Source organism: Anopheles aquasalis, chromosome 2, assembly GCF_943734665.1.
Source record: "Anopheles aquasalis chromosome 2, idAnoAquaMG_Q_19, whole genome shotgun sequence".
Taxonomy (NCBI): Eukaryota; Metazoa; Arthropoda; class Insecta; order Diptera; family Culicidae; genus Anopheles; species Anopheles aquasalis.
The window spans coordinates 62103147-62118146 of NC_064877.1; the positions used below are offsets into that span (position 1 = coordinate 62103147).

At 47.5% G+C, this 15000-nt stretch overlaps 1 protein-coding gene across 4 annotated transcripts in view; it reads right to left on the reverse strand.

Annotated features, from left to right (window-relative positions):
- LOC126571496 (uncharacterized) overlaps nucleotides 1–14369 on the reverse strand; it is a 29607-nt gene extending 15238 nt beyond the window's left edge. For 3 of the 4 annotated variants that reach the window (XM_050230038.1, XM_050230040.1, XM_050230041.1), the window contains exon 1: nucleotides 13044–14369. The gene's annotated coding sequence lies outside the window, so the exon portion shown is untranslated. Of the gene's footprint in view, nucleotides 1–897; nucleotides 925–13043 lie in introns of those variants that run through there. The other variant, XM_050230039.1, reaches the window with a different exon arrangement.
- Between the last annotated feature and the right edge of the window lie 631 nt (nucleotides 14370–15000).

The following is a 15000-nucleotide window of genomic DNA, read 5'->3' on the forward strand; positions in this document are numbered from 1 at the left end:
GTTCCGGTCGGGGCAAAAAACGACGTCATTAATTTGAACTTTTCGTGCGTGTCCTGATGGGGTGACCCCAGCGCAGTAACAGCCATCCCAGCGTAGTAGCAAGCCCGCCAAGCTCACCGGGACTGACTGTGAACTTTCGTCGCTATATTGCTCGGGATTTTCTTTACTTTATTTTTGCTTTTACTTATCCGCCCTGCCGACCAGATGACACGAGCACGGTTTCGCGCATGCCCGCTCCGGAAACCTTTGGCGATGCGGCTGTTTTGACTGCGACCTACACCCGAGATCAAAGTAATAGCAGCTACCAGGAGCGTGGGTCGGTTGACTGTGGAAAAGTAAATATGACCCCGAACCGGCGGACCGTTAAATTATTGAATTTGGAATTAATTATTTCGAATGCAAAGCTCGCTGGCTCGCGGTCGCCCTAATGCAAACCAACGATTGTGGAGTGTAGTGTTTCACTTCGGCCGAGAACACCTCTGTTGACAAAATGGAATTCACGGCCCAACACCACTCATCATTAAAATTTTAATTGATTGTCAAACAGAGTGGTCCACCCTCTGAAGCCTCTCAGTCGACGTTGTTGACGATTCCTGGAATGTCCTGCGGGTGAGCATTTGCTGCTCTCAAAGCGTGGCCATTCATCCACTAGTTGGCTGGTGTCGGTTTGGTTTCAGTCAGCAAACCAACAAAGTCATAACTTCTGACAGCTTCACAACCACAGCCGCGAAACCAACGCGCGATTCAGAATTCAGGGTATGAGTCCGCCACCACCCGGCCAGCCGGCCATGACATTTGCGTGTTTTCCCGATGGAAAACCACTCGGACCGGTCTCCGGGTCGAGCTTGTCAGCTGCCACACGGAACGCACCTCGAAGGTCGAAGATCTACTATTTACCTGGACGTTTGCAAGCTTTAATGTGGCTTGCGCCGGTGTTGCCATCCGAGTCAAATTTGTTTCCCGAGCGAGAGAGAGAAAGAGAGAGGATTCTATTGATTTTACAATCAATTTACCGGCCGCAAACTAACAGAAGCCGACAGGAGACACGGCGCCAAGTGGCCTGCATTCCCATGGGCGGTTGATGAGCTTAACGAGGAGCGTAAATCGGCTAACGTTCCCTGGCTTCCGGAATAGGCAGATTAATAGGACGAAATAAGTTAGCCCCGAGGCATCAGCAACAACGACAACAGCAATGTCAAGCACCGGACACTGTTCCCGGTCTATGTGGCTCACAGAGGAACGGAAATGACGCTAAGCGTTAGAACAACCCCAGAGCACAGTCGTTCCTCATTACAGTCGAGAGCTTTCATGGGATGTCATCAGGTTTAGGAGCGTTCGCTAGGACCTCAACGGTTCCCTATCGCTTTCGGTTGCAGAGGGTTGAAAGAGGGTGGAACAGTAAACAATATTGATGGCGGTCCTTATACCGGCTTCCGGGGAAATCCTAAACGGAAGGGAGGAGGAAAAAAAAAAGAAATAAACGACAATTCTCGCGCCTGCCAGCCAAGCTGCTTAGCAATTTTGGGGACTGCGTGCCTGCGAGTGGCCCATCGCTCTGTGCCATTAAAAAGGGGTTTCTTTGGCACCGCTTTTGTGATAACAGCAAAATGGCGTCGATGGTTCGGAGGATTTAACACGCGAAATTCGCTTATTCCCCCGCCAAATGGCGAGGTGTTGGTGAGCACTCAAAGATGAAAGGAGCTTGAGCTGCCGTTGCCGTGAAATTGGAACTCGAACAACGCCGTGCCATTCGTTCATTCCGCGTGTTGCTCGGTGCCCAATTCCTATGGCGCCATGGTGCCATCATCTCTTCTCACCGGGCTTCTCGAACTCCAGTCGTAGTGTGTTTGTGTGGAAAGCAACCAGAAAGGGGCGAAAATCCATTTCTCTTGAAATCGAATCGATCATCTCGTTTGCACCACGGATTAGGTTGGCCAAGTGGTGTGCGAGATGCCATTACACAAGTATGTTTGATTTGCACACTAATGGAATATCTTCACAATGCAGGACGTTATGCGCCGCGGCTTCATGACCGTAAAAGGTGAGCAAACACACCAACCAGCAGTTGAGCGAAAGGAGCAAATCATAAACTTGCAAGCACCGTTCCTTGGCAGCGATTTATGAGTTTGATTGTGTAGAAAAGTGACACCGACAGCACCGCGGTTCAGGATCGAAAAAACGGCATAAGTTCCGGTGGTGGTGCGCTCCGTGAGAACGCGCTCTTTGTCACTCGCGTTTCTCAATCGAATCGAACCTATTTGTGTACGGAACTGGCGTGATCGATTGTTAATGTGCAACGAATGGTCATTTATCAACCTGTTTTCGGTCTAGGAACCAAGAAGCAAGCAGCAACCAATGCTGTTGCCACATTGTGCCTAGCGTTCGCCGTCCGTGACGCATTTCTGTCGAAAAGGCAAAAACATGGCCTTCGAACGTTGTCGAGATCGAACGCTTACAATCACGCATGACGCCATGATGCGAGAGATTGGTCACGTTGGCAAGGATTTGTCGTTGGGCCACTCCTTCCCACTGGAGCGAACAACAGCTTGGCAAGGGCGCATAAACCTGCTGCAAAAGCACGATATTTGCCATTGTGTTGCCACAAACGCTACGGCCATGAGTTTGCTGTTGACTCTTTGTAATGGGTGCGCTCAGCTGGGTAGCTCAACCGAGCACAACTCGCCCAGTTCGCCGGAGAAAACAATTATTTGCTGACTGATTTGGGGGCTTCAGCCCCAGTTGGCAGAAACCATCTTCAACAGGTGCTCCAGAAGATCAGGTCCCGTGTGTCTATGAGGGATTCGTTTATGGACCAACTGTTACCCTGATCCTTTGTGTCGGTGCTGCTGCTGCTGCCACTGCCACTGGATAACCGAATCGCCATCATTTTGTCCTTTTTACCTTACAAATAACCTGCACATGATGGCGTTCGCAGGTAGTCAGTTCAGGGGGTCGAGCACATTATTTGCTTTCCCCCAAAGTCGTTGGCATAGAGAAGGGCAGGTTTTCACCCCATAAAGAGATCCTATGGAGCATTGCCGAGATCATAAGCATAACAGATGTCGATATGGGCGACTGATGATGCCTAATGCATATTCTAAACTGTCTCAAACAAAGAACAGATAAGTGGCTTCGAGGCTAGCCATGTTGCGGCTAAGAAACATGGATTCAACATCATCCTCTCCCGATCAAAACAAGACCAGACATCAGCATCAGCTTTAAGCACAGCTGTCGCACGTAATCAGCGATGGTATTGCATCCCGATGACTACGAGGGACAAGGATTGGCGCTGTAATTGATGCAATATGTACTCCCGCAAAGCCCCTCTTCTAACAACATCTTCCGCCACAAAGCCGTCCTCTTTGCAACAAGCAACACGAGGGAAAGAGGCACAACGAGACCGTTCGATGTTGTGGGCACATGCTTCCCCACCCTCGACACGCTCAAGTGGCCAGGAAAAGGATGATCTATTGAGTAAACCTCCCTAGCGTGTATGTGTGCGAACCTTTGGCTTGTCTTAAGTGCTTGGCAAGACTTTGCCCAAGAGGGTGGGATCGCATCATGGCGCTCGTTTGTCATGCACGACAGCATTCCGGCCAGAGTTTGGCCCAGTAGGTGGCAGAGTTCATCCAACATCCCCGCACCTCTCGGGACATAACAGCCTCAGAAAGCTGAAATGTCAATAGCAACGCCAACCGATGCTCCGATGGTTTTACCGGGGGGAAATTGGAAAGTTCAAGCTAGTCTAGGACCACCCGGGAAGTAGCAGCAGCAGCAGCAGCTGTCATTGGCAGCATGGCACTGTGGTGCAGTTCAAGTGATGGAGCTGCAGCTGCGCTAAAGTCGAGTCGAGTTGCTTTAACAGGACAAAACGAACCAATAGAGCGGTTCGGCGTGCGAAGGATCTGTCGCAAAAATTTCCCTTTGTCTGCCGTCCGGAGGGGATGCTTTTTTTTCGCTCACTTTTGTTAAAATTGTTCCTCCGCAAAGTCACGTTATGCGCCAGGCCAGCGCAGGCGAACGCAACAGACTGATGGTCCCGTTTGAGAGGCTGTCACGTTCGGGAGCATTCTTATTATTTTTCCCCGTTTTGGAGATCTAAATTTATGGCCACCGTTTACGCCAGGGGATGGCTATTGTCAATCAACCCGTCAATCAAACGGGTTCGGGGAGCACCGCCACATCCTACACAAACTCATCTGAGGGAATGCTTTTTAAAGCAAATTTCCCAAGCGAATATGCTTCCGCATAACGACGCGCTCGGTGAGGGAACGGGGACGATGAGTTCCGGTCGAAAAACTGTGACCAAACCAACGTGGATTTGGCGAGGCTCGATGCTGTTGTTTTGTTATATGAAAGACTAATGACTGCTGCTGCTGCTACTGGCCGCGGTTAGGATCATCAATTTTCACTAGCAGCTAGTGAGGATGCTATCGCAGCTGCGAACAACAAGCTTCCAGAAACCCGGACCGGAGGATTCACTAATGTGATGTGTCAGTAACGTTGTGCATTGTGCGCGTTGGGCTGTCGGAAAGTCGTCCAACCGTTACTGGGCGCTACCGGGACGTCCTACACCGGATGCAAATTGCGTCGTCAAAAGTGTCGTAATCAGGAGCGGAGGATGTTGTTTTGATGTTCCGTCGCCATGGTGGCCATTGTGTCGGCCCGGCTCGTACTAACCATATCATTTCCCGTAATTTCCACCTACAATCCGTGGCTTGTTGTTTACTTCTCCCGAGGGAAATCTACGCCTACGCGGCTGGATGCTCTCGCGCTTGGGGAAATGTGTCCCAAGGTCGCTTTGCTGAAGCTGTGCACCGTTCGTTAACACCATTTTCCGGAAGGTGTACACGCCACGTTCACCAGGAGTCTGGCGCATGAAAAACGCCAAATGGAACAGCTTTCACGAACCATCCCGGGCAGGAATCGGGATGCTGACACCGATTCCGGTGTTTTCCCGAAAGAAAATTCATAAATCCATCCTCGGTGCACGGCTGCACGCGCTTGTAGCTCCGCTTTAGTTCCACTTCACAGAGTCTTACGCTGCGCGAGGAGGACCTTAAGGATGCTTCACGATTCCCTGAGCCCTCGTTTCCTTCCACCATTTCAACCAATTCAAGATGATATCCGCTGGACAGCAATAAGTATAGCCGTTGAAGTGGCACTACCGTCGTGTCTGCGTCCTACAGAAGCCTCGCTTGATGCGAGCGAAGAAGCGTAGACACGTTCTGTACGAGATGATTGTGACCACCGTTTTGACTCACCGTTGTGTTTCGTTCGTGCTCGTCCTCTCATCCATGATGATTGGCATCATTCGTACGATTGTCTGGAAGGACAGCGCTCGTAGACAATGCTGAGCATTGCCTGCATTGTGTCCTTCCACGAGACAATAAGGAACGTGCGGTTTTATTTTTTAATTTTGTGTTAAACTTGTTATGAACCTATTTCTGTACCTTAAATACCGACAAGCCAATCATACTTTTCGAATGGATATTAACATTCTTCGTCAAGTCCGCTGTATTTCAACTGAGCCTTTATGCCAGCTTATCTCCAACCTAATCTAACTTATACCACCCGAGCTGGGCAGAACAACAAACCACAAAACGGACCATATTACCGACCGGACTTAAAACTCCAAACGGCACTGCCAATCGTCGTGGACTTTGTGTGAGCGGAGAGAGAGAGAGAGAGAGTGCGTGCTCGATGGTCAGTGCGTGCACGGCGATACTTTGGGGAGTCTGCAAGCAGCCCCACGGTCTCTATGGAGCATTTACACGGCACACAAACCCACCACCGACGGTCGGTGGCCGATGCAATAATGCTCCACAGGTTGCCTCCACCAGTGGCCAGTTATAGAGGCAAGGCCAGGCAAATTGTACGACACATTGCGGCGTCTAGACTTTGGCTTAAGGTTAGGATGCTGACGTGTGCTGACGGCTGGAAGGCCGTGGTGGTGGAGGATCTGGATGTTTCAAGTTAATTTGATCGAAATGTGTTCGCGTCGGTGTGCTTCATGCTTTGTTGTAAAACGGCTAACACGTTCCTGGGTGCCGCTCCTGGAAGCCGGCAGCCAAGCAGTCCTTCATAGTGCAAGTTAGCAATAAGGGCGCAGAAGTTTCCATTCCACAGTGGGGCTCAGCGGTTTCTATTTCCCCCTTTTTCCGCGGGCCATTTGTCTCGCGCAGCCGGTTTTCCCGGCCCTCGCAGCACCGGCCACGAGGGAAAACTTCTTGGGCTTGGCCGTGGCGCTTATACAAGGGGCAAATGGAGCCATCGTCAGCCCGAGAGCGAATGAGCTCCATTGTAGTCGAGTTACATTAACCCATCCTATTCTGGTGAAACATGTAATTAGGAGACCACCCCAGGGGCCGAGCACCATTGGGGAGCATCGGTTTAATGCTGCTGCTGCTGCTGCTGAGAAGTATCGCGCTGAAAAGGACCGCGAACCGAAATGGAAGTTAGATTACGTTTTGAAAGCAAATAAAACGGAAACAGGGATTCTCAACTGAATGGCGAAATGTGTTTGGATTGAGAGTTTGCTCCCTCGCTGGCTTTCGAAGGAAAAATCACGAAATGAAGCTCTGCTTTCGTTGGTTTATTTTTAACAAGGATTAACAAAGCGCGAAACGAGATAAACCAGAACCAGAAGAGCACAAGAAGCAGCAGCTTATATTCTATCTCTCTCTCTGCGTAAAATGCCCAATCCGCCGGTTCGGTGGAATCGCGATGGATAATGTATTACTTCCTGCCTCCTGATCGGTGGACCCGGGCCGATAAGCGAGCTCGAGCTAATTTCATTACGCCCCACTTTATGCTGTCACAAGTCCAATTTGTGCCGATTGCTAGCGCGCGAGCCCCAGATTAATGGCACCGATCGGCCGTGCCGTATCCTTTTCATGCTGCCGTTTCCTGCATCTTTCTGGACCGGGAATTTCCACAGTGCAAATCCTATGAATGTCCGCTGTTCTGTTCGCATTTCCGCGAATCGATTGCGCAACGAAATTTCGCACACAATCGACTGCACGAGGCGCCGCAATTCGGACGGTTTCTCATTTGAAAACGTCTGTATAGCCTGGAAAAGGTAATGCTCGTGGTAATGGATAGCATTTCGATTGGCCGCCAGCAAGTTGTGTGGTTGATTGCAGGTCACCATCATGAATGTGGTTGTAGCAACCTCCCCCCGGGGGGGTTGGAATTGTAATTCCTTAAGTGAAGTTTGGATTAAATGAGGCCAAACCGAATGACATCTCCTGCATTGAGAATGTAGCTAGATTGATAGAATTTCAACAAGGCGATGGTGTGCTGCATGAAGTGCTTTTTCCATTGAAATCCAACACGTCCAACACGGAGCGACCATATTTTCTTGTACCGTCATGTAACGAAGGCGTGTATTCAGCCTAAAGTGCATCTCGGTTGCGCCATAATGCGTTGAAGCGTGAAGCAGGACGTGACCGGCATTTCACCGCCACTTCAACACTACTTACTGCTTTCCGGCTCGACAACGGTGGACGACATTTCTGCATTCATTCCAACTTTGAGATTCTGCTCCGGACTCCGATTCTGGCTCTCTATATTTCACGCCGGTCTGCGTTAATTAAAATCATTCGCCGCGCAGTGAAAACGTCGTGCAAATACCATCCTTACACGTCACCACCTCTTCCATCATCATTAATAACATCCCGCTAAAAGTTGTGAGTGATACAAATGGAGTTCCAGTAAAGTTGAACCAAAATCGAATCGCAAACAGCGAAATCGAATTATCGCTAACTCGCGCCCGAATATCGTTGCTAGGTCTGTCAACTCCGCTAGGAACGGATTTCCATCCGGTTCAGTAACGGTTGTTCATTGATCCATCTACTTCGGGAAAGTTTGTAAAGGTGGCTGATCCATCCTGATGTTTCCTGCTGTCAACGATAGAAACCATTGGAGGTGGGTTTAATCAAATTTTCGCACAAAGACAGCGCCGTGATGGAAACCTTCCTTACGATCCACTACGAACTGTCGTGAGTTTGCGATGTTTCAAAGCAGTTGAATAGAAAATCCACTTCAACTGCACACCTTCCCGGTATGCTCGCGATAACGAACCGATGCAGCAGCAGCAGCAGCAGCAGATGGAGATGTGTTGTGGTTCATGCAAAATAGAGATACAGTACGACTTTCCAGCCAGACCACCGGGCATGCACAATGTAGTAGTACAGGGGCAGACTACATAATGTAGAGGACTCGCTTTTCCGTCCCGCACTTACAAAGCTAACGATATGGAAATGGGACTCGAGGTGATACGATGCTGGTGGAAAAGGTTATACGATGCCGTAAAAGGTCACCGGTGACCTTGTGTTTGCGTGTGTTTGTGTTTGTGTATGTGTGAATTTGATATTTCTAAAACGAATGAGCACGTCGTTAACTGTAATTTGCTTATTATAATCAAAGCACGACTCCAACTCCTACAGCATGCCAGTGCTGTGCTCTCGCAGTGCTGTAAGTAATGCGTTTCTTCCTTCTTCGATGGAAATCCCTCTTCCACCCGAACTGGCGCAACCTTTTCCAGATAACGGATGTGCCCCTGGAGTGCTTCCATTTTGTAAGCTCTATGATAATTTATGCTCTACACCGCAGGCTGCCAGTAAGGGCTTACGATACGACATTGTGGACTGCTTTCGACTGCTGTGCAGAAGAAACTATGAAACGAAGCTCAAACTATGTAGCGCAGCGCAACAAACAGATACGGGAGATAATGGAGTTTTATGTAGACGACAGGCTGAATACCTGTTCAAGGCAACATAACTTTGCTATTTTTCAATTACTTTAACCCTCGGTTGGGCACCCGGGTACCCGGGTACCCATTTCAAGTTTCAACGAAAAAATGAATGCCTTCCCGTTAACATTTTTTTACGAAACTCCGGATCCCCAAAGAACAACTCATTTCAAGCCGAATTGGCGTTGAAATTGTTTTGATAACTCATATTTAAAGGTAATTATGGCCCGATGAAATTAACACCCGCCCAGTGGCACCCGGGTACCCGGGTACCCCATACGTTGGCTATGCACATGGGCTATGTTTATAAACACAAAACAACACTTTTTATCAACATTTATCCATGTTGACGTGTTTATTAATCGTTAATTAGGTAAACTACAATATTTTGATGAAAATTTCATTACGTTTGAGCTTTTCAACGAGCAATAGGAGAAAAATAATCAACATATTTTGAAACCTTTTATGTGCAATTTAAATTATATATTATTTCTCAAACTGATTAAAAATGGTTCGTGTAGTGTAATTTTCTTAACATATGAGCAAAATTATACACTAATCTTCATCAAAAAGGGTTCAGCGGCATTTTCGTAGACCACAGAGACCAATCTACATGGTGCGTTCAGAAAGTGATGAGACTGGATTTTTCCTGACGAAACGGTTTGAGATAAGGTATTGAATTTTTTACGCCAACATAGAGGCAGGATTTAGCTATTCAACGCACTTTATTTCATTCGGCTATGACAAACTGAAAGAAAATGGGACGATTTTTCGTGAACCATGTTTTTAGATGATGTAACATCGTAGCATCGTACCCTTTCTATGGACCACTGGTACAGCCCGGATCATCGCGGACCTCTTTCCTGACACAGAGCACGCAAACAGCAATGTATGAGGGCTTGATGAATTACTGGCACCAACGGAATGTTTTTCTGTAGGTCTGGATGATCCGCGCCAGGAAGAAGGTCCGGATGATCCGCGCCAGACCAATGGTCCATAGAAAGGAGACATTCTACGGTGTTACATCAAATAAAAACATGGTTCACGAAAAATCGTCCCATTTTCTTTCAGTTGATCATAGCCGAACGAAATAAAATGCGATTGATAGCTAAAACCTTCCTCTACCTTATCGTAAAACATTAAACACGTTATCTCAAACCGTTTTGTCAGAAAAATCAATTCTCATTACTTTCTGAACGCACCATGTAGCAACTGGTCTGATCTCGTAGCTCAATTGTGCCCAATTAACTCAATTGTTTATGACTCAAAAGTGCCTTATGACAATTCAAAACTGATTTATTCAAAGAAATCAATAATTTCAATAACATATTTGCTGGAAAATTCGATCACTTCACGATCTTATTGCTTGCTTTACGGCGTACGCGGTACAGAATGACCGTACGAAGGGGTATCAATGCATTGTGTTCATTATTTTTATTGTTTTTATTGGATTTTGTTATGATTTTTAAAGAAAAATACGTTCCGAAGACTCTTAAATTAGTTCTAGAACAGCATTTTTATCATAAAAGTGATACAAACGATGATACAAGAACATAACAATGCAATGCACATAAGTGGGGTACCCGGGTACCCGGGTGCCCAACGAAGGGGTAAACGCCGGGTGCCCAACCGAGGGTTAAGGGAGGGCTTCGGTGTTTTCGGGCCAAAAAAGGACCCGTTTTTGATGATTTTTTGAGACGTAATCATTTAGTTTTAATTTTTTCAAGTAAATGGCATATTAATCTACAACTTTTGAAAAATATTTGGTATTATTTTGAGCAACATTCATGAACAAACTATTCCATGGCATCAAATTTTGGTAGGCGTGTCGTCGCAAAGGTACTTTTTACGGTACCCGTCGTAGCAACATGACGGGTCATTTGAAATATACAAATAGATATCCGTTAGGAAGATTATAAGTTTATCTAGGTAGCCCCGGAGAATTTTTGTTAATATTTAAATTTTTCGATTTTTGGCAGATTTTTGAAGTTGAAAAAGTGATGCCTTTTGCGATTCTGCCAAAAAAAAACGAGCTTTACATGATTGTTAAAAAAAAAGTATAAACAATTTTCATCAAATCTCGACGAGACTACCTAGCAAAAAGTGTACAAATTATGTGTTAAAAATTTCGAATCAATCGGCTCAGTAGTTTTTACGGTACGATGGGCACCGACTTTGAAAACGTTGGTTTTGGGAAACGAACTTCAAAGTAGGGAGCTGCATGGAGCCTTGTATGAAACGCGGATTTTCAAAAATCTTTATCTTTGTCAGTTTTTCCTCGATTGATCCAAAACTTTTACACAATACTCTTGACGAAGGTGATCGTCGATCGGTGATCAGGGAAAAATGTTAAAAACATGTGCCACAAAAAAATTAAATACCGAAGCCCCCTCTTAATAAGACGAATCTCCCTGCAAGTATGATATTTACTGCACCATGCCGCATTAATCATTGGTTAAAAGATGTAGAAATTCAAAACCTTATAGTGATTGCGCACAATATGTTTCCAACAGTTTGCCCGCAAATTCCATCCCCATTCAATGCTTTACGTGATTCACAAACATTGAATCCGCCGTAAATACAAATGCAATCCTCTAACTCAAAAAGCATCGCCTAGAGTCCGGACCCATAACGAACAATACCAACTTTGCTACCAACACTCGAGGGTCAGCACGGTTTTTGGCGTGTTCAAAATCTGTGGCTGATGTTGCCCTACGTATGCCCTCCCGGACCATCCCATCTACAGCATTGGCCAAAAAGTTTTCATCCAATTTTCGAACCAACTTTTCTCGCTTTCCCGCAATTCCCCACCGGTTATGCGTGATCACTTAGCTGATGAGGGCCATCACCAGTAGGCAGTGACTGTTATTGCCGGAGAAAAGTAAATACCAACCATCGGCCTCTGCTGAAACTGCTGAAGGAAGCTACTCAACGCAATGAAGGTAAGCATTAAAAGCGAAAAATGGTTACCGTGCTTTCTTGTTTGAAACCGGCACCCCCATCCCGAAACCACATCCCGAACCTCAGCGAGGAAAAATCATCGCAGCAATAAGATGGCAATACATGGGTGATTGTGTTCCTAATGCTAAAACCCATTTGCACGACGGATTTGCTGTTATTCAGCGGATCCGGTACGCGGCTTGATGGTCTGTACACGTGACACACTTCCGGCGCTCGGAGGAAGTGGTCCACCAAAGCAAACAAACACCACACTAGCGCCGGGTTTGTGCCGGGCTTCATTATCGCCAGATGTGTTGGAAGAACGTGAGAGGCTTTTAGATGTTGTTTAATAAACGGTCCCTCCACAAAAGGAGGAACCGTGTGCGAGTGTTTATTAAAGCACCAGGCCAAAGGTCATTCAATTCATACTCATATTCTTTTGTGTAGTTCTTCGGCCAGTTTTCCCTTTTTAACGGCATATTAATAGCCATATGGAAACGAGATGAAGCGTCTAATCGTACCGCACAAATTGTTCCATGACTGCAAAAGGGAATCGACACACAAATAATAAGAAAAGGGGCAACTCAACCCGGGCACCGAGTTGGCTCGTGGTCCGTGCCATTGTCTCGGCTGAACGGATTCCAAAGAAAACTGCTGCTGCTGGTGACGGAAAATTCTTGGCCACAATTTTCCACCGTCTGCGTTTGGTTTTCCTGAGTCACTCTGCCGTGGAAGGGCTGCGGTGTCGGTCTGTTTCGATTAATGTCGTGCTGTTTCATTCCCGCTTCTTGCCCCCCAACCCCCCCTTCGCGAAATGAACAAGCATTGGCAAAATGGCAAGCCAAGCCGTTGGGCGTCCGTAACTCCTGCGATAATAGGTTACCGCTCGCAGGATCCCCATCGGTCGCTCTCCGGCATTCTCACTCATCGTGACCGATTGTTGGGGTGAGGGGCGCCCATCCTCGTCGCCATCATGCATACCAATTTTTGTCTCCCTTCTCTCTCTCGCTCGCTCTCTCTCTCTTTGGCGTTGTTTTTTCCCTCTCATGCTCTCAATAGCGCGCGCACTCAAAGGCTGCTTTGGGCCAAACGGCAAGTTTATTGACCTATATTTCCACGCCAACTATGATGAACAAGGAGGGGACCGTCGTTTATTCCTCTGTGTTCAAGAGTGTGCCAGGAGCTTGTAACGTGAACGGCAAGGATCTACCACCGCGTTGGTTGCCCATCACGTGCCCATCCCACTGGGAGAGGTAACGCCAGTGAGGCGTATGATATCGGGATGAAAAGTAAAGCGCAGGACACGCGAAGGAATGGCAACTGAAACTCAATACACATTCATTCTCACCGCTTTGTGATGTTGTGGAAAACTCTCCCTCCCAGGTTGTAGGATGCCGCCGGCTTGGGTTGTAATTATTCGCCTGTTCCGCGGATGTGAGGACGATGCGGTCTGAGCCAACCACTCCAGTGGTGCGCTTACAACAAAGAGAAGAAACAATCCTTGGAGAGAATGGGATTGCCCAGCAGCACAGAACAGTGAAATAGGGAACTGTGCCAAACACACATACACAGGCACACCCCCACTCACAAACACAAACACAATGCCTCAGTACACTACTTTTCCGAGAAAGAATCTTAGGAATGGGCAATTTTCACTGGTTCTTCGTTTCACTTTTCCGGTTGCCCGGATCTCATGGCTGATGCAATTCGATCGAACTATCAACCACGTCTTGGACACAGAGTGGCTATAGAATGCACTTTAACTTTTCGACCGAGTAAATAGTTGAAACTTGGAAACTCGGAAACTTCCACCAACAACAAAAAAAGTGAAAACAAAGGGAACTTCACTGCACGCTTTCCACGGCGCTCCACTCGTCCACTAGCCCACAAACAATAACACGACGGAAGGACGGCAGGACACTACCATTGGCGAGGTGCGTATTCGCACGTAAACAGCTCTACCTCACGGCGCAGGCACACAAACACCCACACACACGCATAGACACACATACGGTGAGCACGCGATTGCCCGATTTGCGGACGGCATCCGAAAAAGGACGCCCCAGAGTTGTCCCTCAGTCGCAGTACCGTCGAACACAGTGTCCCCGAAAAGGAGGTTAGTGGAGCTGTGCGGGCGGGAGCTGTCGGTGGTTGGTTTTCCTTTTTTTTCGGTTTCGGAATGCTTTTGTGCTTCCGTTCCTGGGACTGAATTTTCCTATCGAAGGAGCTGGCCGCCCTCCTGGGGGTTTTCTTCTCTCTGGGCACTTTGCGGAGCGGCGTAACCGTAGATGGAACCGTCGCCCATCGTATGATCGGTGTGTGCTTTCTTTTATGTGTTTCACGACCAGTTTTTCACCGAGTTTTTTTTCTCAATCGTACTATTCGCTAGCACGGGATTTCTAGCACTTTTGATGTCGCGGAGACTTTGTTGAGGGTATCGCGGGCCCCAGTACACTATCTACGCAGTACCAGGAACGTGCTTCACAAAGGACCTGCCCAGGACCATCCCGAGAACGGTCTGAATGGCGCTGGATTGTTCTAGAGATTGGCAGAAATCGATTGGATCCGTATGGCAAAGATGAATAGCTTTCTTTGCTTCGACAAACGGTTAAAATTCTGCAGAAATATCACCAATCACCAAACCAGTTCTTCACACAAGCTACACAAGAGAATCCGTTTCACTTCGAGCACCGTTGCAGGATGACTGTGCTGGCAACGCCAAACCACCGATGCAAGCCGAGCATACCGCAGTTTTTCCTTCGATGACTCAATTCTCCCGGTAAACGTTTCATCTCTCGAGGATGAAAGCTTTATCCGCGTACAGTGTACTGTTGCCGGAGAGTGAGATACAACACTGTGGTAGTATACCGGGACTACGAGTGAGAGAGAGTAGAGCACCGAAAAGTAGCCGGAGAGTCAATACCTGTTCCAGAGAGTACACCGCCTTAGCCGGCGGCAGTGAGCTTTTACGAGAGGTTGAGAGAGAAAAACTTTCCGGCACAATATAGTGTTCCCAAAACAAAGCTATACGGCACAAACGCAAAAAGGACATCCACCGATGTTTTGCGCCGCTGTCGTATGGCCCGGTGTGCGCATCAACAAAATACTGCAGCTGTGTGTGTTCGAGCGGTCGCGAGAGAAAAAAAAATGGCGAAACACAACAAACTTTGCCGGAACACAAATGCCGAACAGGATGGGAACAGGATGGGAACACGATGGGAACAGGATGGGATTATTTCGAAAAAGGAAGATCGCCGATTGGTACAGTCTCGTCACAATTGATTTGTTCATTATTCCGAATATTC